Raw genomic sequence first — 14,388 nt, 5'->3', positions numbered from 1 at the left:
AGGCAGCCACTATCTCAGATCAACTCAACTCAACTCAACTCAACTCAAACTTTATTGATAAAGTTATTTTCCTAAAATAAAATGTAATATAAAATGCACAGAGATGCACCTCTTTTTATTCCCCATCCTACAATATAAACTGACACATAGGCCTTCTCAGACAACCATCCTAACATAAAAAAGACACAACTTTAAATTACACCTCATTGTGATTTTGTTTAATTGACCGAGTTTGCCCTAGTTTGTGTATGGTGACGGGAGCGGCAGTTCACCTTCTGCTCTTCATCAATTTGTGATGTATTTGGCTCCAAAAGAACTAGTTTCTACTTCAGCACCTTCACACATGGATGATACACCCTGGGAACATCCATTTTGAATTTGCTGCTTTGCTGCACATGGCGCCCTGCTTCACATGCACAAAGCGGCACACATTCACACCTGGGAGATTCACACCTGGGAGGTACAGCTTGTCTCGTAGCTTCAAGCCCCGCTGAGGATAACACCTCCTCATTGCTAACCTTCATGATTTTTACAAAGAGAACATGTTAACAGGCAGTGTTGTCTTCTTACAAGCTGCAAGGCCTTCTGTTTACTTGGAAACTACAAGCTTACCTCTTTCATAATGAGACAGCGTGAGATGGTAGAATAAAGTTTTACAGTAAAATAAAACTCAAATTTGCAATTTCTTTTTACCATATTCAGAACAGGAAAAAGCGCTATCATGAATCACCCAGCACTCCCATTAAAAAAAAGAAACCACTGCTACATTGTAATCCTTGAACAGACCAAAGCAGACCAAATTCAGAAAGAGTGCACTGAACCTACAGTGCATGGCATCATGACTAAACAACCACAACATAAGCACATGTGGGATAGGCTGCTTTGGAAAGGATGAATACCTCACAATCAGACGTGTAGGTATTCAAAAAAAATCTGATGGATTTCTAATAAACCGAAGACTGCTAGGATCAAGTGTATCTCTATATTTAGCTGTTATACAATAAAAAACAAAGCTTTCTTGTGTAACCCATGTAGTAATTCTGTGATTGTTGTGCTGCCATATTGCTGTTTGTCTGTGAAGGCAACGTTTGCTCACGTGATGATCTTGCATACGCACTTTGGCTGTTCAGCCAATCCGGGTTGGAGTAGCTCCCCATACAAGCTGGCGGTGTTTGTCCCTGGCAGATGTGTGGGAGATGCTGATGGGAGTTTGCAACTGGTTGGTATCAAACAAAATCCATTCAGTTTCACTCATCAAGCTTCTATTGTAACAAAAGATATTCATATTATGTTTTGGACATACCTAGTCCTGCCATAGACGCTGGGAATGCTTTGTTAGACTGGTGAGTCTGTCAGATTGGTGAGTCTGCAATTCAAACCATTCACACTGACACTGTGAACACTTTGAATTTTATTCTGTGAACTTGGCAATGTACTGTAATTCCATAGAGCATTGCACTTGATTTTTTTTTTTTTTTTTTTTTGCATTCATGTGTATAAGTAGTGTTAAAAAGGACAGGTTGTTGATAAGCAACGCTACTCTCCTGACCACTACCATCAGTCAAGTCACCACAGGGGATCTATGTCTCCTTACCCTAATGCCACATATTCAAGTCAATATCAACGACATGATAGACCGATGAGAAGATATAGCCCACCTCAGCACCCAGTCTTGCTATCCAACTGTGAACAGACATATAGAGGGCCAACCCCAACCATTCCATATTTTGTGAGTGAGGATCCCCGGGAATTCACCCGTCTTAAAGTTGCTCTTGATAACCTCCTGCCAAGGGATGCTACACAACAATTTAAATACTAAATCTTACTGGATCATCTTAAGCTGGAGGAGGCTCTACTGATTGCAGATTCCTACTGCAACAGTCGTTACCCCTAGAGTGACACTATGGAAGCTCTTAATGAGCAGTATGGACAGCCCCACCAACAAGCGTATTGCCCAGCTCATGGATGAACCAAACATCAAAAGTGGAGATACCAAAGATTACAGGCCTTCAGCTGAAGATTTTCGCCAGGCTGAACTGATTATTCTAAGAAGAGGACAAAGTGAGTTTCCCGGAGGAGGTTAAACACCTGAGGGCTGGTAAACCTGTTCGTTCTGATAGTCGGCTCCTGAAGCTGTCTCCTGAGTGGGATCAAGAAAGGAAGCTAATAAGGGTTGGTGGACGACTCCGTCACAGTAATCTCACCCCAGATAGTCTTCATCCCATCGTGCTTGATCCAGCCCATCACATTACTAAACTTATTATTAAAGCACATGATGAGCAATTACGTCACCCAGGTGCTGAAAGAGTTTTTGCAGAGATACGCAGATGCTATTGGATTTTGAGGGGCCGACAGGCAGTGCGCAAGTTCCAACATAAATGCCCCGAGTGGCAGAAGTGGAGAGCTAAGCCAGAGGTACCAAAGATGGCTGACCTGCCTCCAGCACGGCTTAAGCTGCATCATCCAGCTTTCTATTCCACAGGGATGGATTGTTTTGGTCCATTTGATGTCAAAATAGGAAGAAGAACTGAGAAACGTTGGGGTATTCTGTACAAGTGCCTCACAACCAGAGCGGTGTACATTGACCTCATAAGTAGTCTCAGCAGTGATTCTTACTTGATGTCTCTACGTAGACTTATAGCCAGGAGAGGCAAACCCCATGAAGTCTACTCTGATCAGGGGACAAATTTCAAAGGAGGGAAGGCTGAGTTAGAGCAGAATTTTGGTATTTTAGCTCCCCTTCTCAAGACACAGTTAGTTGCACAACAAAGTGACTTTCACTTTAACCCCCCTAAGGCCCCGCACTTTGGAGGAGTGTGGGAAAGAGAGATAGGATCTGTGAAGGCTGCCCTCCGTAACACTTTGGGAGTCCAGATTGTTCCTGAAGAAGTGTTAAGAACGGTGCTAGTGGAGATCGAAGGGGTACTGAATTCCAAACCATTGGGTTACGTGTCATCAGACGTATCAGATCCAGATCCTATTACTCCAAATACCCTCTTGATGGGGCGGCATGATTCGGCTCTACCACAGGTTGTGTACCCAGAATCTGACCTTCTGAGCAGGAAACAGTGGAGACATAGTCAAGTACTCAGTGACCAGTTTTGGAGATGCTTCACGCAGAACTATTTACCTGCCCTACAAACGCGTAATAAATGGACAGAGGACAAAGAGGACCTGAAAATTGGAACTGTGGTTTCGCTGGCCGTCCCACAATCTCCAAGAGCCCTCTGGCCTGTCGGAACAGTAAAGACCATCAGGCAAGGATGGGATAACAAGGTCCGGGCTGTGGAAGTTCAAGTGAAAGACAAAACTTTCGTCAGACCAGTGGCTCGCCTTATTAAATTGCCAGCTTTCCCACAAAAAGACAATTCCCAGCTGGCCTAACAGACACAAATCTGTTACTCAGATTTGGGGGCGGCTGTTAAAAAGGACAGGTTGTGCTATTGGTGCGGTTTGGCACCACCTGGTGGCGAGTTATTTAATGTGGTTTAGTTTCAGTCAGGCACGTTTTTGGCCACCTAAGGCAAGGACCACGCTACTTTTCTCACAAAATTATGTCAGAAGGTGTTTAAGTTTTCCCCTAAGTTGTCATTCCATGATTTGTGCAATAGCAAAAACCACAATTGTATGGCAACTGATTAAACGTTTAAAGGAATAAGGGCCTGGATTTTTCTCGAGAGGATTACATTATGTTCTAACCAGACATACTGCAGCGGTTATCACCTTCAATAGTCTTCCATACCAGCAAGTTAAAATAAGTAGCATAAACAGATTTAAAAATAATGGTGTACACCAAAATATTCAATGTATTGAATTTAACTAGAGGTTAAATGCAAGCAAGGTGTGCCCTACAGGGTACAAGCTTCCAATTTGATGGCAAGCTAGATCAAGAGCCTGAACTGCTCCCCAAATAGTCCCCATCTTCATTCTGTTAGGAGGCTGTTGCAGCCAGCTGCGCCGACCTTTTCCTGTGCATCCTGTATCGTTATTTCTATACATTGTGAATCATTGTAAATCATTGTACCCAATGAAAATGTGTAAATATTGTATATTGTTATTTGTTGTTTCTACTTTTTATAACACCAGTTATTTAAAGCCAGACTGCTTGCAATTGTCTTGTTCTATCTTCCCCTCCCAGAGGTGTGACCTTGTCTTCTGATAATAATTCAGAATTACCGTCTACACATCAATGCAGTCTTATATATGCTACACTTGTAGTAACCAAGAAATAAAAAGAGTTGTTCTTTGTTGGGTGTCTTGCTTTCTCCTTAACTAACTCTTAGTGCAACAGTATTAGTAGCGGAGATTTGAACACGATTTTAAAATGGTCTGGTTTGCTTGAGAAGTGTACGGTAAACCTGATCTTGGTCCATAATATTGGAACCCTAAATGAACAGCATTCCAAACTGTCCAAGTCCAGTGAAGTACCCTGGTATAAATGCCTGCGACAAAACTGTTTTGATATCTTTCTGTGAGGATTTGAACATCTCCACCGAACTGATAACTTCATTCTTCAAAGTCGTGAATTACAAACAAATGAAAACCAACAATAGAGTTAATCCCACTTTTTACACAACTGACAATAACATCCTATTACAAGAAAATGAAAATGTGTCTAGCCATAAAAACATTCTTTACTGAAAAACATGAATAACTTATATTTTCCCAGAAAGCTTATTCAGTTTCTTTTTTTGTTTGCAATGAGATAGAAAGACAAATATATATGTGTGTATATATATATATATATATATATATATATATATATATATATATATATATATATATATATATATATATATATATATATATATGTGTGTGTGTGTGTGTGTGTGTGTGTGTATTATAGCTACTACAAAGTCCTGTACTCTAATTAAGGCACAGGTGTATAGTGTTGTATAAAAGAACACATGAGGTAGAGTGGCATTGCTAAGGCACTTGAGGTGGAATTATTAAGTACCTTTCCAACTACTGTTCAGGGTTCTTACTGCTGTCGAGTGAAAGCCACCCCTGAGCCATTTGTCCTTGTAGTGATTGATCTGTATCGCCTGTCTGATGGTAACAGATCAAACATGTGGTCACTGGGGTGACAGGAGTCCTGGATTATTTTGCAAGTCTTCCAGAAGTAGAAGGAATGGTGCAGTTCTTCCTGTGTGATGAAAAGGCAGCCGATGATCTTTTGGACCATCTTTTTGCTAATTTTAGGAGAGATCCTCTGAGCTACTGTGCAGCTGGTATACCACACACACACACACACAGTATGGCAAGATGCTCTCAGTAGTGAATATCTAGAATGATACCAACAGTCTGGGAGTGATGTTATTCTTCATGAAAATCCTCAGGAAGTACAGTCTCTGCTGGGTCTTCTTTGGTAGCTTACAGACACTCATCGTCCAAGTCAGATCCTCCTCTATGAGCCTAGAGGCCTTGGTGTTATTATTGATAGGGGTGTTTAAATTTGACAATTAGGTCAGCTCAGCGGTTAAGGCTAGTTTCTTTCAGCTTCGGCTTTTAGACAAGGTCAAACCCTACTTAAGAAGGACTGATACAGAAAAAGTTATCCATGCTTTTATTACATCATGCCTCCATTATTGTAATTCATGTATGTCGGCATTGGCTAGTCAGAACTCAACCATCTGCAGCTTATTCAGAGTGCAGCAGCTCGTCTCCTAACTGGGACTAAGAAATACTAGTAGCACATACTGTAAGACTTGTGCTTTCCTCACTTCACTGGCTTCCAATTAGCCACAGGATTTATTTGAAGATTCTTTCATTTGTTTTTAAGTTTTTGAAAAGACTAGCCCCAGAATATTAATCTAACCTTGTTAAGATGCATCAGTCCTCTAGAGCAGGGTGCCCAAAGTCTGTCTTCAAGGACTACTGTTCTGCAGGTTTTCATGTATCCCAGTTCCAACACCCATGGCTTCCAATAAATTGACCCAACAGCCAATGCAGTTCTGGACAATGAATCAGTTGTGTTTGAGTAGGGATATGTGGAAAACCTGCAGTATTGGGGCCTTTCAGTATTAGAGCTGAGCACCCCTGCTCTAGAATCCTTATGTTAGGTGACTGGATGATCCTGGACGTCCCTCAGTCATTCATGAAAACAAGATAAGATTGGGCCTTTGTAATCGTTGCTCTCACATTGTGGAATGCATTATCCATTTATGTGCAATCTGCAAATAGTCTTTTCATTTTTTTTAAATGAATCTGAACACCCTCTTATTAAGCCTGACCTTTGGCTGAGCTGAGTCACCTCTACTGGATTTTATGTCTGATTGTTTTGCCTTTATCATTTTATCGTTGATGTGTATTTTACTGTAAAACACTTTGCATGGCAATTGGCCTTTAAATGTGCAAAACAAAGCTGACATTGACAGTGATTATGTGGGTAACTCTGTGATTTTTAGCATTAGTAGACGCAAAAAAAAAGAAAAAAAAAAAAAGACTTTCTGATTGTCTAGTGTCCTTATGTCACAACATAATGTAGTGCTTGCTCCTTAAGATCCGTTTTTACTGGTCATGTCACCATCAACTCTCTGGGTTCCTAGATTTAGAAAAAAAGAAAACAACGCATGAATCAAGTTCCATGGAATACATGGAAAAACCCACTATGGAAAAGTAAACAAAGTTGACATGATAAAAGTTTAAGTATCTTGGGTTCAAACTGTCAATGAAATCAAAGTCAAAAGTAGACTTATGAAAGCTTTTTAATATTATTATTTAATCTTTTTTTTCACAATCTCCCTGACTTTTCTGATTTGGTTTTTGCAGATATCTTTAAGAGATGGGATCCAAAGTCATCACACAAAAGAATGTTGTTGGTTGTAATGAATGTTGGAGGTGTAATCAAAGACAGACACATGTTTTGATCGACTCCCACCCACTTATCCCTCAGATGATCACACTGATGAGACTTTCAAGATGTCTCTGAGCAAAGTTACATCATGAAACTTTTAACACTGAGATCAGATTAGCATGATGCAATGCACAGACATGGTGAGCAAAGGGAGAGGAGGCTTTGGAAAGTATATATTGCAAAGATTCTTATAGATTTACATTTTAGGGCTGAAAATGATGAAAAGTCAAATTTTCTATAATTTTCCTGTCAGAGGCTTGCATTTTCTCGTCTTTTGCAAAGCGGGTCTGACTTGTGATCTGGTATTCTGACTGAACATTTTCAGGAGATATTTTCAAATAATTCAGTCTAATTACTGACTGATAAACAGAAATGAACAAGAAAAATAGATGAGAATATGTGACTCCTCTGATACTTCTTCACATTTTCCTAACATACAGTAGGTTTACATTCAACATCCCCTTTATTACTTTCAGGTCCCTTTTAATATTGGCTTAGATTCATTTCCTTTTAGAACTGTCTAATTCTTGGCGTTACAGATTCAACATGCTGTGGGAAACATTCTTCGGGTATTTTGCCGCATGTGGACATAATAGCATCACACAGTTGCGGTTGATTTGTCTGCTACACATCTATGAAGCTCTGCCTTTCCACCGCATCCCACAGATGACCTACTGGATTGAGATCTAGCGATTTTGGAGAACATAGGGGTACAGTGAACTCATTGTCATGAAACCAGTGAATTTTTTTTATGACATAGTACATTTTCCTCCTGGAAGTGGCAATCAGAAGATGTTATACTGTGGTCACAAAGGGGTGGGCATGGTCAGCAACAATGCTCGGCTGTGGTGGTTGGAAAGTCTGCTGAAGGGCTTTTACTTGAACAGCAGCCCTAACTCTTGATTTAAAGCAAAACTGATCCATGCTTCCATATTGTTTCTGCCTAAATCTGACCATTTGGATGTGGAACTGAAATGTTTACTCAGACCAGGCAACATTTATTCATCTTCTATTGTCCAGTTCTGGTCAATCTGTGTGACCTATAGCCTTAGTTTCCTATTCTTAGCTGACAGGAGTCGCACCCGGTGTGGTCTTCTGCAGGGCTTTATTGCTGACTTTAAAACATTTGCTGCCGCAATGAAGACCTCAAAATACCAACAGGAGGTCTGAGCTCTTTCTTTCAAGGTTTACAGTCAAGACAAGAAGACAAATCTGAAACATTAGGCACAATGTATATATAAAAAAGAAAATAAATAAAGCCAACAATCTGGGTCATTTATACTTCTACCAAATTATTAGTGTTCCAAGATATAGCAAGCTACTGACCACAGGGGAAGTAAACCCTGATGACTTTAAACACAAAATGACTTCCTTTGTGGATGCTGTAACATGGTTTGGAATTCAGTCCAGTGACTATAACATAGTATACAATCAATGATAGAATTTCAAAATGCACCCTACAAGACGCAGTGCAGTTGTGCGTTAGTAATCATCAAGTCACCTTCTAACATTAAGACTAGTTTCCGAACCAGGCGTACAAGTACTGACTGCTTTGTGAGACGTTCATCTTTCTTGCCTTGTTTCCTGTCACCTAGGCATATCTTTACTCTCCTAACCAGACCATCTCTATCCATGATGGTTTCTGAAACTTTACCTAACCTCCATTCATTCCTAGGCAAGTCGTTGTCTTTTATCATAACTAGCTATATCTCCTATTTGCAGATTTATCTTTGGCATGTGCCACCGTTGTCTGATAGCAATGTTGAACAGATAGTTTTTCCGCCAACGGCGGATCAGAGCCACCAATATACTTCCTCAAATAATAAAGTTTGTCTGCTGAGGAGATGGCCATTGTGTTGATTTTGGACATAAAAGAGGTTTCCCACTCAATAAAGTGGATAGTATTACCATTAAAAAATGATGGCTCTGGAACTGGAAGTCAATTTGGGCCATACTATCTTGCAAGACTTGGGCAAGGTATAACGTGTTTACTTCAGGTAAAGATGCTGTAACATTTGGGGCTATATTGCTAACAGCCTTGATGATTTCCTTCTGAATTATTAGAGCAATGGACGTTGCCTTCCTGCAATGCTCCCTGGTTGTAGACGTGTAGTCTTGACCGAGCAGCCTTTAAATCCCTTTCTGCCTGACTCAAATCTGCGCTATTTCCATTTTCCCTTGTCGCTTTACTCGTCTATTTCTCCCTCTGTTTCTCTTCTTCCAGCAAACCTTCAAACTCAACTTCTTTTGTGGCAAGCTCTGATGCTGCATCCACCCATTTGACTGTTAAGGTGGCACTTTTGTGACTGTGGCTTGACTTTGTTGCTCGATCCATAGCTGGAACATGCACAGCTTTTAAGTAGCTGTCTAAGACACTGTTGCATTTGTTCTGCATCATAATCTCCATCAATGCCTGACATTCTCTCATAGGTAACCCTCAATGTCTGATTTCACTGCTTCACAACTATCAACATGGCATCTTAATTTTGTTGATGGTGTGACATGGCTTTAATTTCAATATTGGTTTTTAAGACGGACTCTATCCTTTTCCGAAGCATCCATCAGTGTTGCCAGCTCACTTTCACTGATATCTGACTTGAGCTGCTCTCTTAACTCATAGGCTTGGATCTTCCATGTGCATGCACTCTTGGTGTTTTAACAAAAAACCAACAAAAAACATAAACCTCAGTATTCACCAAAGTAAGCAAAACCCAACAACAGTTACTGAACACAGCAGGTCACAATACTCCAAAAGTCAAAACTCTGTTGCAGGCACAGTCAGAATGGCAAGCTGTGGCACCAATTCCAAACCAAACCATAAAAGCTTGATGAAGGCTTTTATGCTGGCACTCCGCAGAGATCTAACCAGTACTGGGTAGGTGGGGGTAGTCAGCAACCAATCACCAACCAGCAATTGAGATTTCAGGCCACCGGCCGTAATATGTAGAGGTTAACAAATGTAAGCTGCTGACTGTTACATTATTGACTGGCAGTCTTAGTAATGTGAAATCCTGTATCTAAATACAATTCAATTTACCATTTAGTCTGTATAGGGTAATACAAGGAAAAAGAAAATCCATTTTTTTTTTGTCATGAAATGACCAGTAGTAATTACAACAATCAATAAACAAAGTCACTTCATTTGCATTTTTTTTTTGTCTGTGATGCCCCAATTCCTTAGTTAGTTCCTTAATGGCAAATGTTTTCAGTTGCTGACATCTGTTCCTTATGTGAATAAACGTTCTTGTTGAAGATGAATTATTTCTTGTTGACACAATGCTCCGTACCTTGTCTGACCATTACCAAACCTTGAAGCCAGCAGCATGATGGCTTGAAATTCCTTCATCTAGAAGACCTGTAGAGTGGCACAGTAGAGTGTTGCTCAATTGGAATGTCCGTTGTCATCAACACCAGACAAGAAGCAACGTAGCTTGCCTTTGGTAGCTCCTTAGTGGAGCAAGGCGATGGGGCTGATGAAGGGTGTTAGCTCTTACTGTAGCATTCCAGCTGCATTTTCGTCAGATGATGCACTCAATGATCATGACTAATGTTCTATAGTGGGGTATCCCAACCCATTTATTACAAGAAAACCACAGACACACTGTAAGAACCAGAGGCGTCATAAGGCGTCATTGGATCCGCCCTGCAGAGGACCGTCACTGCTGTTTTGCTTTGGAGGAAGATTTTTCACCTTGTCAGTTTCACCTTGCTGAAAGTGGCGCTGGAGAGCTTGCTGTGATCGGACTGATCTGAGCGGATTCTGGACACTTGGACAAGTGCAATTTTATACGTCTTTGTGACGCTCAGTTTTTCCCGAGCACCAACGGAATCTCCACGGCTACTGTATTGTTTTACTTGCGTGTGTGTGTGCGTGTGTGTGTGTGTGTGTGTGTGTGTGTGTGTGTGTGTGCGCGCGTGTTGGTCTAGGTGTGTGTGCTGGGACCAAGATGTATTTTAGACCTAGGATTGTATTGTTTGTTTGTGGAATTTTAGTTGTTATCTTTTGTGTTGTTGTTTTCTCCAGGTGCTGAGCCTAGGGTGGTGGATTGGCGTCCTTGGTGGTGGTTTCCCTTTCGTGTATCCTGTTTCTTTGGATTTTCATTTGTGGGTTTAACTTCACGTGTGGTGTGTCTAGGACCTTCCTTCCCCTTTCCATCTGGGACTCCCTCCTCCCATTCCTGTAGGTCTCTGCCCCAGGTCAATTTTTGCTCCATCCTGGCATAACTTTTAGTAGAATATTATCAATTTGTGAATTAAATAAATTATTCTTTTGGAACTATTCTCTGCCTCCTGCATACGAACCTGGGTGTCTGGGGTGGGTTGTAACCACCCAGATACCTTTCCCTGGGTGACTACCTCAGGGTGGTGTTGTCTGGTGTTTGTCTAAAAACCCTCCCTTGCCAGTGGCATTTCATTGACCACAACGCCACCAAAACAAAAAGCAAAATCTTAAAAATGAAACAATATTGAATCACAAAATTATTTAGGGGGGTTAAGAATATTTCAGGGTGGCTTCAGCCTCGGTGACAGCTGATCTACTGTGTCAGCTGGAGGCCAAACTCTGAAGAAAAAGCAATGGGTGGAGGAAGGGTTCCCTGCCGAGTGAGCCATCTTTGATGAATGGAGGAGCATCTAATTTTATAAAAGACATGAAATATTCCAATTTGCCTATCTTTCGAAGATCCAGGAGGCAGATGTGTGCAGGTGTACCCACCTGGACATGGAGGAACCAGTTCATAAAAGATTTTGAATGAGAATTTAGAACATTTTTTTACATAAAAGCTTTAAACAGTGGTGATAATAGCACAACATAAAATATCAATGTATGTGGATTCTAGGAATTCATCGGTTTGTCATGTCAGTTTCAAATTGTTTTTCAAAAGGAAGACCAAACAGCATTGTTAGTGAAAAATGGATCCCAGTTGGTCAGTTTATGGACCCAGGCAGGCAGTTGAAGATAGTGAATGAACAAGTAATTGAGTGTTGTCCCAGATAACATAGGAGAACTCTTACGGGTGAAAAGGTTACCCAGAAAAAAAAAGAAAAACAAACAAAACAATGAGTTTAAAGAGGAAAAACACCCAAAAACCAAAGATTATCTGATAGGCTGATTATCTGACAAGCCAACCTCCTGGACTGGCCTCACCTGCGACGGTGAGGTTTTGATTAGACCTGATAGGTCAACAAAAGACTGCAAACAATTGTTAGAAAGTCCTGAAAGTCATATTTGCTTTATTTCCAATTTAGCTGTAATTTTTCAGTGTGGTCTTGATCAACAGTTATCCAGCTTTTTGAAGGTCTCATTCATTCTTTGCATACTTTCCTTGTCTTCTCTTATTTACATTTTCTATCAAGATTCAAAGTCTCCTAACTCAAGAGATGGGGCAGTGTGTTGACACCTAAACAACCTAGCAAACAACCAATTCTTCATTGGCCCTTTAGGCTTTCTTCTAAAATGTTGTACATTAGTATTTTATGGTCAGGATCTACCAGATTAATTCTGACCTAAAACTGACTTTAACATGCAAGTAAGCCAATATGGGAAATAAATTAAACTATTTCAGTTTTTACAGACACCCTGAGGCTCCACTTTAAGTACAAGACAACCCATATATTGGGCTCAGTTTATTCTAAAATGAATTGAATCTTATTCCGGTCAGTATGATGAGCTCACAGTGAGTCCCTCATCTTACATTCATTCTGGTTATAGAGAGACTGTGCTTATTTCAAGCGCCAAAATCACTGACATAGAGATCCTCTTCCTCAGATTAGCCTGGTTTTTGCTTGAGAGAAAAAAAAATAATAAGGATGAATGTGGAGGGAAAATAGGATGTAAAATGGAACACAGAAGGGACAGAATCCAACTGGGCCCAGAGTGAGATAAACTGTGATATGTAACTGACGCTGAAGGATTAGAGGAAAGGGAATCAAGAAGACTAGGGGTGACCAAAGTCTGTCCCAAGGGCCACCGTCCTTCAGGTCTTGGATGTTTCCTGCTTCAGCACATCTGAATGAGATCAACATGTTTGAGCAGCACTTACACCGTTAAGGGTCATTTAAATTCAAGGGTGAGGCGGAGAGACATCTAAAACCTGCAGGACTGTGGCCCTCAGTGACCAGCGCAAGACACCACTGAAGTAGACAGTTCCCATTGCAGTTTTAAATGAGTGCAGTTAGAGAGTACACATTAATTCAGTTCATCATAATTTTCACTTTAAAGCTGATAATAAAACTAGAAAGATGCTCAAACAGTTTAAATATTACTTATTGCTGACTAAACTAGAGTGGCAGCTCTTGGGCTGCAGTCGCCAGGGTTCCTGAACATGCTGATGCCTGTCCCCAGCTTCTCCTGACCTGTTGGGGGTCCTAGGGAGCAGGGGTGCCTACTGTCACCAGTTGGTTGGCTCATTCCCTGGGAGAGAGGCTTTCTGCAGCTTAAGTGTGGGTTTCCTTCTATCCAATCCAACAAAGGGCTTTACAGGAGCAAACGTGTGCGTCTAAGTGAGTGCGACTATCTCATAGTGTTGTTTTCTATCTGTCTATATGGTGTCCGCTTGTCCTTGTTCCTTTTTTTCCCCTCTATCCTTTCTTTATTTCCGTTTACTTTCTCCTTTCTTTTCCCCCCCAACCCTCTAGGCCAGCGTACATTCTGCAATAGTGAAATTTAAAAAAGAAAGAAAACTTAATTTATCAAGAGGGGACTTGTATCCATAAAGCTCCTGTTGGTAAAGCAAATTTGTTCGGCACAACACTGCAGCCAGACCACCATTCTGCTTGCAATGATAGTGGACAGGACAATTAAAAAAAAAAAAAAGAAAGAAATGCATGCTGCAATTATCCTGACTTTCTATATGTGCAACAGTTAAGAGGCAGACTCACTACAGGGCCAGTGATAATAGATTGAAGTTTAGTTTAATGACTTTGCCAATGTGGATGCTGGCAGCAAAACACTTCTTGCAGGACAGGAGGAGGTCAGTAGTGTCTTCCAGCAGATGAAGATTTTATTTCACACATAAATTCACTTAAGTTTGTGATGCATTACCAAGGAAGGTCCAATAACGTTGTCGCACAGACTGTAAGCACAGTCAGGGGATCAGAACAGGTAAGAGCTAACAGATGACTCAGTGAATGTCAGCTGTGAAGCATAACCAAGGGAACGCACTGCTATGTGATGAAGTCAGGGGTTAAACAGGCAGGGATTAGGTGACAAAAACCCACATATTGACAACAGCCAAAGGCATAAGCAGGGTTAGGTCCAAGACAGGTCAATGCAGATCAGGTCAAGAGATAGACACATGACCAAGAAAGATGAAGCATCACTACTTGACAAGCAGGTTTACATACAGTTAGGTTATAAACTAGAGACATTCCAGCTTACAAGAGGGAGGAACAGGTGAACCAGGTCAGGGTTATGAGGAGCTGATTGACATAACCTCAGAGTGGAGGATGTGACAATGAGTATGACTGTATAAGGCATGATCACAGGACTATGACAATGTGGAGACTTGAGAATAAAAAGAAAAGCAGATATT

Source organism: Telmatherina bonti (assembly GCF_933228915.1).
Source record: "Telmatherina bonti genome assembly, chromosome: 6".
Classification (NCBI taxonomy): Eukaryota; Metazoa; Chordata; class Actinopteri; order Atheriniformes; family Telmatherinidae; genus Telmatherina; species Telmatherina bonti.
This window is presented reverse-complemented; position numbering follows the sequence as displayed.